The sequence below is a fragment of the Cibotium barometz genome, chromosome 62 (assembly GCF_041138505.1).
Source record: "Cibotium barometz isolate CiBa-2024 chromosome 62, ASM4113850v1, whole genome shotgun sequence".
Classification (NCBI taxonomy): Eukaryota; Viridiplantae; Streptophyta; class Polypodiopsida; order Cyatheales; family Cibotiaceae; genus Cibotium; species Cibotium barometz.
In genome coordinates this window covers 13,773,850-13,785,645 of record NC_141107.1, presented here as the reverse complement: position 1 = coordinate 13,785,645, position 11,796 = coordinate 13,773,850, and the positions used below count along the sequence as shown (strand labels likewise).

Genomic DNA, 11,796 nt, shown 5'->3' with positions numbered 1-11,796 from the left:
AGTCATAAATGTGTGACTTTTGGGCCATTTTATTATGGTGCTTATCTCTAAGCACTTGGTCATATTGTGCAGCAAGGGAGTGTCTTTAGATAAGTATGCCCTTCATTTCAGCACTTAGTTGTATATTTGTGGCTAGATAGTGTCGTTTTGATAGTGACACCTTCCCCTCTCCTCTCCCTTAGGAAATGTTAGGTATTTGGTCGTATTATTCGGTCGGTTGATGTCCTTTCATCTAACCATGAATGAGAGACGTTAGATTCAATTGGCACTTGGTTGTACTATTCGGTCGGATATCGGATAGTGTCATTTGCTAGTTTTTGCATATGTCTACTATGCGGCACCTGGTCATAATGCTCGGCCATCTGGTGTAGTATATTTTTTTAAAAATTTTTCGTGTTAAGTTGTTCGACACTTGGTCGTATTGCTCGGCCATGTTTGTCGAACAATATTGTTTCTTGTCCATGCAATCATACACACAGTCCAACCAACACACATAAGATACTGCATGAGTTCTTTGTCTCTCTTTTGTCACTTGATTTCAATCGGTTCTCTCTCTCTCTCTCTCTCTCTCTCTCTTGCGTTGTCTATAACCACATACATCACACACACGTATATCACTTATCCATTCTCCTACTTTCTTCCTCCATAGTGAAGACCAAGCTTGGGGGGTACACGTAAGTTTATCATCAAGGGGTTGGTAAATTTACAAAAATATATTTATAAGAAATGTTTTTACTACACTTTGAAAAACATTTGTAAGGCTATAAAGAGAAAAAGGGGGTGTTTTATTAGCTCAAAATTCACATGAGTTCTCTCTCTATCTCTCTCCCTTGTCACTTATTTTTAATCGGTTCCCTATCTCTCTCTCTCTCTCTCTCTCTCTCTCTCTCTCTCTCTCTCTCTCTACAACCACATACAACACACACACGTATATCACTTATCCCTTCTCTTACTCTCTTCTTCCTTTAGTAAACACCATGCTTGTGGGGTAGTTATATAAGTTTACCACATGAGTTCATCAACAAGGGGTTGTTTATTCCAAATTTCTCTTAGTAAATTTATAAAAGTATATATTAAGAGGGAATATAAACTTTTATAAAAATAAAAAAACTCTTTACTTGAGTTCATAAAAAATATAAACTTTTATAAAAAAATTATTGCTTTGATTCATACTTTTCCTCACAAGTGTTTTTCTTTGACACCCAAACTTAGTCTCCTTTTTATTTTCATCTTATCTCTACGATGAATCCAAAGAAGAAGCAGAGAGTCATGAAAGTATTCCACCAGAAACTTTGCCTTCTTAATAACCCTTGCAACACAAGGCATGCATAGCTTACACCAGTATGACCAATGTCCAGATGGTGGAGTTCATGAAGAAGGCTATCGACGAGCGAGCACGCACTCAACTGGAAAGAGAGAACCAAACAATAATTTTTTCCATCGAGAAGTGGAAGGAAATGGAGTTATTACACTCCACTCGCACTCTCCTAGGAAATATACCTTAACTCCTTAAAGACTTGAAAGATGATGATCCGGTTGGCATTTATGGAGGAGAAGGCCAAAAGAAAAAGAGCAAAACACTTGATGTGAGTGAGGATCTCCCAAGACACACACTCTGTGCCACAAGGGAGCATCGACACTAGTGGCATTGAACCAACAATGTGCACTCTTAGGAATGCAAAGTTCTCCCATCTTGTTGGTGTGCCATACGATGCTATTGTGAGGAGTGATCAAATTGGAAGCGAAAGTTTTGGAGAATTCCATAAGATCACAATAAAAGGTATCTCTTTTTTTCCCTCTCACACATAACATACTGCGCAAAGTTTTTTATAAGGGATCTAACACATTGAAGTTAGATTCCTTTTCTATAGATTAGGGCATGCAAAAGTTGCATCCTGGGTTGGTGCGGTGCATAGCTTTCACCACCCAAGAACCTTGGATTGTAGTGTTTCCTTACTTCAATGGTGGAACCCTGGGAAACATGCTATGCAACCTTCCATTCAACGTGGGCCAGTTTTGTTGCCACATGATACGAATGGAGCAAGGTGGCAATATCAGGAACCCTAGTTGAGAACTCGTGCTTAACGCATTAGAGTTAGCACACCTAAAGTTAGTGGTACAAAACATGCCACACATAATGCATGCATTAGAGTTAGCGCACCTGAAGTTAGTGGTACAAAACATGCCACACATAATGCATGCATTGGTTGTTGTCGTGATATGTGAGAACCATACACACCCAATACTCTTTGTCACTTGAGCAAAAATTTCACAATGCTACGAGACGACAAGTATCAATAATACTTGTTAAAAACCAAGTTGTGTCCTCACTTTTATACCAATCTTTTAACACAAGGTTTATGCTATGTGTATTACATCCATCAGAATCTATATTAGGGTAGCGACCCTTTATAATCCTTCCTGCAGCTCTCGAATTCTTAGCATTATCCAGAACAATTTGAACCACATTTTTAGCATCGATATTCTCGATAACTATCGAGATGACATTAGCAATGTATTCTCCTGTCTTGATCATCCCAGTGCTATTACATTTATTAATGATACTTCTTGTAGCTCTAAAATTCTTAGCATTATCCATAGCAATTTGAACCACATTTTTAGCACCTAAGAGATGACATTAGCACCATATTCTCCTATCTTGATCATCCTAGTGCTATCAACAACCATATTCTTCTTGTAGAGACACAACCATTACATTTATTAAAGGGCGCTGCTAAACATTGGACCATCTATAGCTCACATTGTGAGATCCCCCCTCCGGGGCTCCGGCGGGGCAGAAGCGCGTCGGCCTCCCGCGTAGGGTGGGGATCCACACTCGGGGCCTCGCCCGCCGCGGATGTCCGGACGACGAGAGGCTAGCCCAGGCAGTTCCTCCGAAACTGGGCCCGCCCTCGGAAGGCACGGGCGATTCTACCACCATGGAAAAATCTTCTAATGGGGGAATTACTCTAACGAGTCAAAGTCTTAACTAGTTAAACTGATCTGACGGAACCTGAAGTAAAATGGTCAGATCAAGAAGAGACTTGCACTTGGTCCATGGAATCATCGCTTTTTTCCTCATTTACGAGGCACAGCCGCTCGCTGATCCCCTCCCATAGAACAAGATCTTCTCAGGATTTCCTAGAGGAGGCGATATATGTGGAGTAGCCACATGGTTTGTGGCTTCCGATTTCAAAAGTAAATGGTAGAGAAATAGTGTAATTATTTAGGGAGCTTTTCATTTAGAGCTTTTTCAACAAATCAATAAAAAATATAGAGCTTTTTCAACAAATCAATAAAAATATAGAGCTTTTTCAACACATGGCCATGATGCAATCAATTGTCTCTCCTTTTGGAGGAGAGAGGAAGAGAGAGATATGTTTGGAGGGAGAGAGCCAAAGAGTGAGAAAAATAGTTTAAGAGAGAAAGACAAAGAAAAAAAAGACATTCAATTAGTTTCAACTTTCTTTTATCACTCATTATTCTTAGGTTAAGAATTCTCTCACCTAGTCCATACCTTGTCAATCCCTAAAGTTTAAGCACAAGCAACTTTTTCTAAGGAATACGCATAAAGTAAGCATGCCATGAAGTAAGAATAGCTATGGGGAGAGAGATATGTTTGGAGAGAGAGAGAGAGAGAGAGAGAGAGAGAGAGAGAGAGAGAGAGAGAGAGAGAGAGAGAGAGAGAGAGAGAGAATGAAAGAGAGAGAAAGATAGTTTGAGAGATAAAGAGAGTGATAGAAGAGAGTGAAATTTAGATAGGAGCTAGAGAGATATAGTCCTACCAAAGGTTTCTAACCATACATGAGCATTTACACCATAATGGAGTCAATAACAAAAAAACCCTTTATTTTCAACAAAAGGAGTCAAGAACGCAACAACATAAACACAGTTCAGTCAATAACATAACATTCTCATTATGCAGCATAGCATAATGGATCCTTTCAAATAGTCCACTAATATAAAAAAAAACCATTCAAATCACTAATGTGGCTTGTAGCAAGCCATAATCTCATTCGCTAGATTGCGAAACATCTACTCATCTTCTTTAGATATAATCTTAAAGGTCCTCCAATATCCAATGACTTGAGAGAGTATCATCTCCAGCATGTCAATGTTTGCTAGCTCTGGAACTCCCCTGGACTACACCAAGTTGGACAAGAGCTCCATTCCATGAAAAGTGCACCTTCTTGCTTTGTTTAATTCCTCTGTACTTTCATTTCTAGCTTGAGCAACAGTTATCTTTTTAAATAGCTTTGTTAGAGCCATCTCCATTGTTTTCAAGAATGTTAACTCTTGAAGAGAGAAGGGGATGCCATGGACTGTAAAAAAAAAAGTAGCACGGGTTAAATGTAGAGCATCCTCAATTAAACATAAGAAAACTTTTCCATGAACATTATGAATTAAAAAGAAGCCAACAAATCGTAACATATGCAATTACACTTTACACTTTACACAAAATTAGATAAAGTCAAAGCAGTCTTAACACTTTTATGCGAAAAGATTCAAGTCTTCCTTTATATCAATAGATTGTTTGATTTCTTTATGATTATATTGCACAAGTATATACATGCACACACAGTTAAGAAAATACCATATACCAAACAAAACAATTATGTACCAACCATACAATAACATGCCCTCAACAATCCAAACTTTGTTAGAGCAATCAAATCCCTAGAAATAATTATGCACTTAGAACAACAGTGATAGTGTGCATGTGGGTACAAAAAAGTTCACCAATCACATAGTCACATGGTGCATGTGGGTACAAATAAACTCCACGAGTAGTCAATGCCAAAAAAAAAAATCAAAATCAAGGACATTGGGAACCTGGCTCATATTGGTCCTAATCTGTGTCATCATCTACCGCTATGCTAGGTCCTACTAAAGGAGATAACTCTATATCCCCAAACCGCCTAAGATGGCGCTCATAAACTTGTGTATCACTGTCAATACACAAGCAGTGCCAATGTAGCTCAACACAGATGACTCGAAGTCCACCGCAGCTTGCAAAAATATCAATCACTGTAATTTGCTCCAGAGTGACAGTCAACACCAGGCACCTAAACACCGAGACATTCCACCATCATTCATTTATCACAGCAATTGATTATGTCACAAACAAAGCCAATGAGAAATTTCACCATCATACTACACATGTACTTTTACGTCTTGTAACACACCTGTAAAAGTCTAGGCTCCTCTACACAGCACCTCGTAATGCACCCTAACTGACTAGCTCACCATCATCTCGATCCACTAGAATCCTTGATTGGGCATTGAAGGCCTTCTTGTCTATGGTCTCCTCCTCCTGCCTATCATACATGGGCCGATTTTCCTTTTGATAAAACATGCCAAGAGAAGGACTTCCTCCTATAACCCCTTTTTAGCTTTACCTTTTCTTGTATATTATAGTTGCAAAAGGTGGTACCAATGTGCACAAACAATTAAAATGAATGCATATGGTTTTGAACATACCCGCTCATGTGTGCTTTTGCGCATATTCCCTTGTAGAATCAAAATGAGAATTGTTTGCTTTAACTTAAATCCCGCCATAGTGGCATGACCACAAACAATGCTAAAATGATTTGTAGAGCACAAGGTAATATACCATCCATCATCGGCCACAAGCAAAGAGGCTAATGCAGCCACCCTTTTGCTTACTTTTTGAGAGAACTCATTCCATGTAGGCACCTATATATTATTACATATATTTTTTATAAAAATAAATGAAAATTCAAAGCTTACATCGATCTAAAAATAAAAGAAAATTATTCCTTTATGCATAAAAATAATAATAATCAATATGCATCTTCTATGCATGAAAATGACACTTTTGCGTAGGAGGGCTCTACGGTATTAGCTGCTTTCTTTTAAGAAGAGATGGATTTCTTTTGCGAAGAGATGGCTTTCGTAGAAGCTGAACCAACCTCCTCCATTTTACCAACTGGCCTCTCATGTGCATGCTCTATAATAAATGAATGTTTGTTTTCATGTAGAAGACAACATAGTAAAATAATAGAAACAGCTTGGCTAGGGAAAGGTAGAAAAATAATACCCTTGTAATGATCTCCCTCATGCCTTGGATACTCTCCAATGGGGTAGTCAAGCCACCACCGGATAATATTGCACCTCCCATTCACTAAGGCCACGCTCCTTCATCCAAAGAGGAAACATGGAGCCATGTCCAGAGCGATCTATCCACTCATCCAAAGAGGAAACATGGAGCCATGTCCAGAGCGATCTATCCACTCATCCACAAATGTTGGCGTCTCCTCAAATGCATGCTCATGAAGCTTCACAATCCATCTATTAAAGTGGAATAATCATTAACTTTTAACTTATTATTAGTATGTCACATGCAACTTAGGTTCTCTAATTCAAGACAAATAATGATAAAGAATGAGACAATGTAGTATGAATACCTATAAAATACTCTCTTGGAAGACTCTGAAAGCTGTGGAATCTTCTCATCTGATTCTTTGGTATTCATGTAGCCCATTACTCATAAAAAGCATTGTCAAGATGGTTTCTTCTTTGGTTAGAGAACCATGTTTCAAAGCTCCTCCACCAATTTTCCTTTCATTTTGAGGCATTGTTTCAAAAGATTTCCCCAATACCATTCTTTCCTCAAGTACATTCTAAACTTTTGCGCACTCAAATATCGCTCACATGAAGGGTCATCCAACCGGCATGTGAGCATAGAGCAGAGTATATCTCTCTTCCTACAATTGCAACATAATGACAACTACGGAAACAAATAAAGAATTTCTTCCGTCGAAGATCCTCCCACTCTGCTAGTAGATTTTGCTCGAGCATTTTATTAACTTCTCTCCACATTGGTCCCCATTCAAGCATATCATTTTTTGACACAAATTGTTGATCATGGCCAGCTTTTTTGAAACACACAATAAATGGGCCCCCCCAACACATTGTAACTAGATTTCTCAAATCTTTTGACAAGACCATCTGTCCTTGGACCAATAGTTTGAATGGCCTCATTCTCCATAGAAAGTCTACAGAGAGGTATTCATGGAGGATCCCGACCTCTATTGACAATGAAGCTTTCCTCCTCCAAAATCCACCCTGGCACGCCATTACCAAAGGTAGGTGGATGATCAATTGGTTTTGCAACCACTTTGGCTGCTTTTGAGATAGTAGTTGCATTGTCTTCTTGATCATGCTCTTCTTGATGAGAGGTAGCATTGTGAGATGGAAAAACTTCATCATGCTCTTCTTGGTCTATCTCTACTTCATCTTCGCTCATGCCATCAAGCTCCTCATGTTGTGAGCTCTGAAAATTGGACGGAAGAGAGTCCTGGACTGGTTTCTTCCTTTGAACAACATTGGAAGAAGCCATAGAATTGCGTGCGCAAGTTCTATAACCAGTCTTCCTAGATCGCAATGAGTACTCAATTCCTAAAAAGGGGTAGCAAGCTTACAAAGTATTCATAGCACAAATACCAAGCTTGCATAACAATAAATCATAATTGGAAAGCAAGCCTACTTTTAAAGGAAGAAGGTGTCTTTGTCTTTGATGGAGTTGCTCCCATTCTTGCTTATTTTTTATATCATAAGTTCAAATTATGAGTAAGCATCTAAAAGATATGCTTAAAATGGGACTCAAATTAAATCAAAATAAAACAGTCTTCACATCTCAAAATGTATGCTTTTCATTCAAATGTATGCTATGAAGAACAAAATCTTGATAATTTCTTATACACTGTTTAAATTAAAATGTAAGTATCAAAGGTAAGACTCTAATGTTAGAATCTTCGTGTACTTTCATATATACAAACCCTTAATTAGTACATTGCTTTTTAATGGTAGCATGCACACATGGTTTTAAAACTAAACCAAAACGTTTAAAACATTTAAAAAAATTGCAAAACAAAAATCAAGCGTTCACATTTCCTTTTCATCATGTTGTCCTCAAATATACAAAACAATGAAATCTTCATTACTAGCACCACACCTTTCATAGCCAATGTACAAAGAAAATTAACATTTGACAAAAATCAAGCGTTCACATTTCCTTTTCATCATGTTGTCCTCAAATATACAAAACAATGAAATCTTCATTACTAGCACCACACCTTTCATAGCCAATGTACAAAGAAGATTAACATTTGACATAGAGTTTTCATACTTAATTTAAAATTCATTAAAACCCTTGTGTATAAGGGCCTTGCCGATCGAGCTAGAGAGCCCTACTCTATGGTTGGTCGGCAAGGGAGGGCAAGGGTGCCCTACCCTGCCTTGCCGGCTGAGCCCCCCCCACCCCTGTGTTGGGGCGGCTACAGCGCTAGGGCATGAGGGTGGGGGAACTTCCCCCCCTTGGGCTGGGAAGGGAGGGCACGCGTGGGGGGGGGTGGGGGGGAGGAGGGAAGCTTTTCCCCCTTGCTGGCCGGCAGAGCTGCGCCCAGCAAGCGAGGGAAAAGCTTTGCCCTCCCTTGTTGGACTAGCTATAGAGCAGCACCGGCCGGCCAAGAAGGGAGGGCAAGCTTCCCCCCTTGTTGGCCCGCCGACCAGCCAGTAAGGGGGGAAAAGCTTCCTCCCTTGCTGGTCCAGAGCCCGCGGAGCAGGGGAGGAGAGGAGGGGGGGTACCTAGTTGAGGGAGGCATAGGAGGGCGCATTATGGCAAGGGAGGGATAGAGAGCTCACACTTAAAGGCTCTCACACATACTAACATTAGAAATCTAACACATTAACACTAACACTCCTACTAACACTAAAGTAGTTAAAGTGAAAGTGAAAGTATATATAAAATATATACTAAATCTATTATATACTTACATGTACTATAGATTTAAGTGTGCTTATATATATATATAATTTATTTACTCACTTAGACATAGTATATATATGAGTGTAAACAATACAGATTAAATATATAGTTAATATATATATATATATTAAATATATAAATATATACTTTATCTACTATATATCTGCATATAATATAGATCTAAGTGTGTATATATATATATATCATTTATTTACACACTTAGATTTGGTATATATATATATATATATATATATGATTGTATATGATAAATATTAAATATATAGTTATATTATATCTAAGTGTTATTTATATATACTTATAGGATCTTATATATGATAAAGTATATATAGAAGATCATAAAAATTAAAATTAGGAGTTCAAAAAAATTAAAATAATTTTCAATTAGAAGCTAAAATTTTTAAAGATTAGAAACCGAAAAAGTTCTCAAGCTTTAAATGATATTAATTTCATGGGAGAGTAGGAGTGGAAGTGCAAGTGAGGGATGGCTGAGAACTTTAAATGATGCCGACTCGAGAATAATTTTTAAAACAAGTGTTTTTCTCTTCTTTAATGATGTTAATCAAATCGGTTTGTAATAAAAAATATTCTTTTTTCTTTCATTTAAACTCATTAAGTTAAATTAAATTTAGGCTTTTATAAATTTATGTGGAAGCTAAAAAGGTAATGGTACTACAATGTGAAAAAACGTGTTTTGTTTTCTAAAAAACTGGAAGCTAGTGCATATTGCTTCTTACTCATAGAGTAGAAAAGAGCATTGTTTGTAGAATGGCACACAAAACTTCTATCTCATGTGCTGTAGGAGTTGACACCATATCTCGTTCTGTGCGTCTACATGATGGAAATTTGTTGTTGAGTGCATATTTTTTGCAGAGCCTTTTACCATAGAACTGTAAGCTTATTGCTTTGCATGCTATACTGCAGTATGGTGAAGTGAAATTAGAGGTAGAAATACCATCACTCACACAGAGATATTTATGGTCATCTGCACTTTTTGGTTCATCTTTGTCAATGGAGTATCATATTGTCCATTGTCAAAAAGCTTATTATGTAGCAGATAGTGAGGATGAAAGTGTTCAGCCAAGGAAATCTAATATGTCAATGCCACCACAATGCTAAGATTAGTTATTGTCTTGGTTCTCTCCAACGTCAAAGATACTCTTGCATCTATTATAAGAATAATCAACGATTTAATGATAGGTTCTTCCATGGTTTTTTGGGGAATAGAGTATCCAAAGGAATATTAGCTGAAGAATAAAGGGCACAATTACATGTCAATATTGCAAAAACATTGTTCATTGTGTGCATACATGTCTCTGTTCAGTCTATTACATCATTCTTGAAGATAACTGTATGACACGATTAATGATACACCAAGGTGAGCAGCAGAGTCATCCGGTTGAGCAGGGAACCTTAAGGGCTGCTATTGAGATACTAAGGAGGCTTGTGTGGGTACATTTTTTGAATTACAATATAGGTAGTGGGCCTAGAAAAATACAGATGCTAGTAGAGAGACAACTGCTTATGGACTCTAACATTTGATCGTATAATGAATCAGTGGGGGAATCAAAGTTTAATAACTTTTTAGAAGAGTTGATACCTCTTGTTCAAAATCAAAGGCTTGCTTTTTACATTCAATTGTATAGAGTAAATTATATAATCCATAATAAAATTTAACACTTTAATTTTCTATTCAGGTTTAGGAGCATTGTTGCCTATGAGAAGAAGAAGGACACTTGGGTCATTGGGGATGGTTTTGACAGCATTTTGCAACTCAAGAAAAGATGTATGTTTCCTTTTTTCCATGGTAGTCGATTCCCATGTCAAGGAAAAACCTCCGACAAGTTCTTCCTCTTTAAGATGTCCACAAAAGGAAGAGGTTCAGGGGTTGATCTAATAAATAGGATGCATCAAACTGGCTCTGGAGACTTGCATGATTCATGGGTGCACTTTGATCACACTCATAGAGTTGATGGCGGCCATCATGTCATGTTCGGTGTATGACCCGAGGTTTGTGTAAAGAAATTTTGTGTTTGTGATTCATAAAATACTTATTTATGCAATACATAGGCATATTGCAAAATAATTAAGTTAAATTTGCAATTTAAAAAAGCTTGATGTGGTAATTGCTATATGTGACAAAAGAGCAGGATGCAGAGGGACAAATTCTATTCTGGGAAAATCTTAACTATGTTATGCGAGAAGAAGGATTCCCAGCAGTTGACTTTGCAAGATTTATGGGGCTGATGAGGCTGGAGCCAATTGGATTGCAATACGAACTGTGTATAATGGAGGCCCTGATAATGTGTTAGATGGTCGAGAGCGTTCTTGTCTCTTTCATTGGGAACAGAGTCTACAACAGAAGCACACTAAAAAATTGGTGCTATCTCACCATAGACATACACATCTCAACATGTGCGAAGCATGGACACTAGCTCTCAGACACCGGAGTGTGCAGCAAAACAAGCCACCTCTATCAAGGATTGGTGGGGAAAAGAAAATGTTTTGAAAGAGAATATCAAAGCTATGAGGCGATGGTTTAATAGGTGGGAAGAAAGAATTCTCCATTGGGGAAGTCAACACGAGGTATAATGGCTTTATTTAATTAAGTTTATAACCTTTAAATACAAGTTATTTTTTCATAATTATGTGCTTTGTGATTGATGCATTGTCAGGCCTCTTATAGTCCATGGGAAAGAGAAAAAATCTCCAACACAAATCTCTCAGAGAGTGTACATGCTAGTTGGTTAGTAGGAGAAGGAGGTGCAAGAAAAATATCACTCTTTGATGCCTGTGTTACATATGTGATTAATTCCTACATGCAAAGTGCAAAGTACCTAGGTTTTGAGACTAGTCGCTATATGGGAATAGGACCTGATATGGAAACATTATTACATAGAGTTTTAATGGGAAGGACTCCGACCCCTAATATGGTTGCTAATGTAATGCAAATGGTAGTAGAAGCAGGTACACCATTGTTTGAGTAG

General features: G+C 37.9%; 1 pseudogene; it reads left to right on the top strand.

The window, feature by feature from the left end:
* The first annotated feature begins 10,597 nt into the window (after nucleotides 1–10,597).
* On the top strand, nucleotides 10,598–11,796 carry LOC147604157 (uncharacterized; annotated as a pseudogene).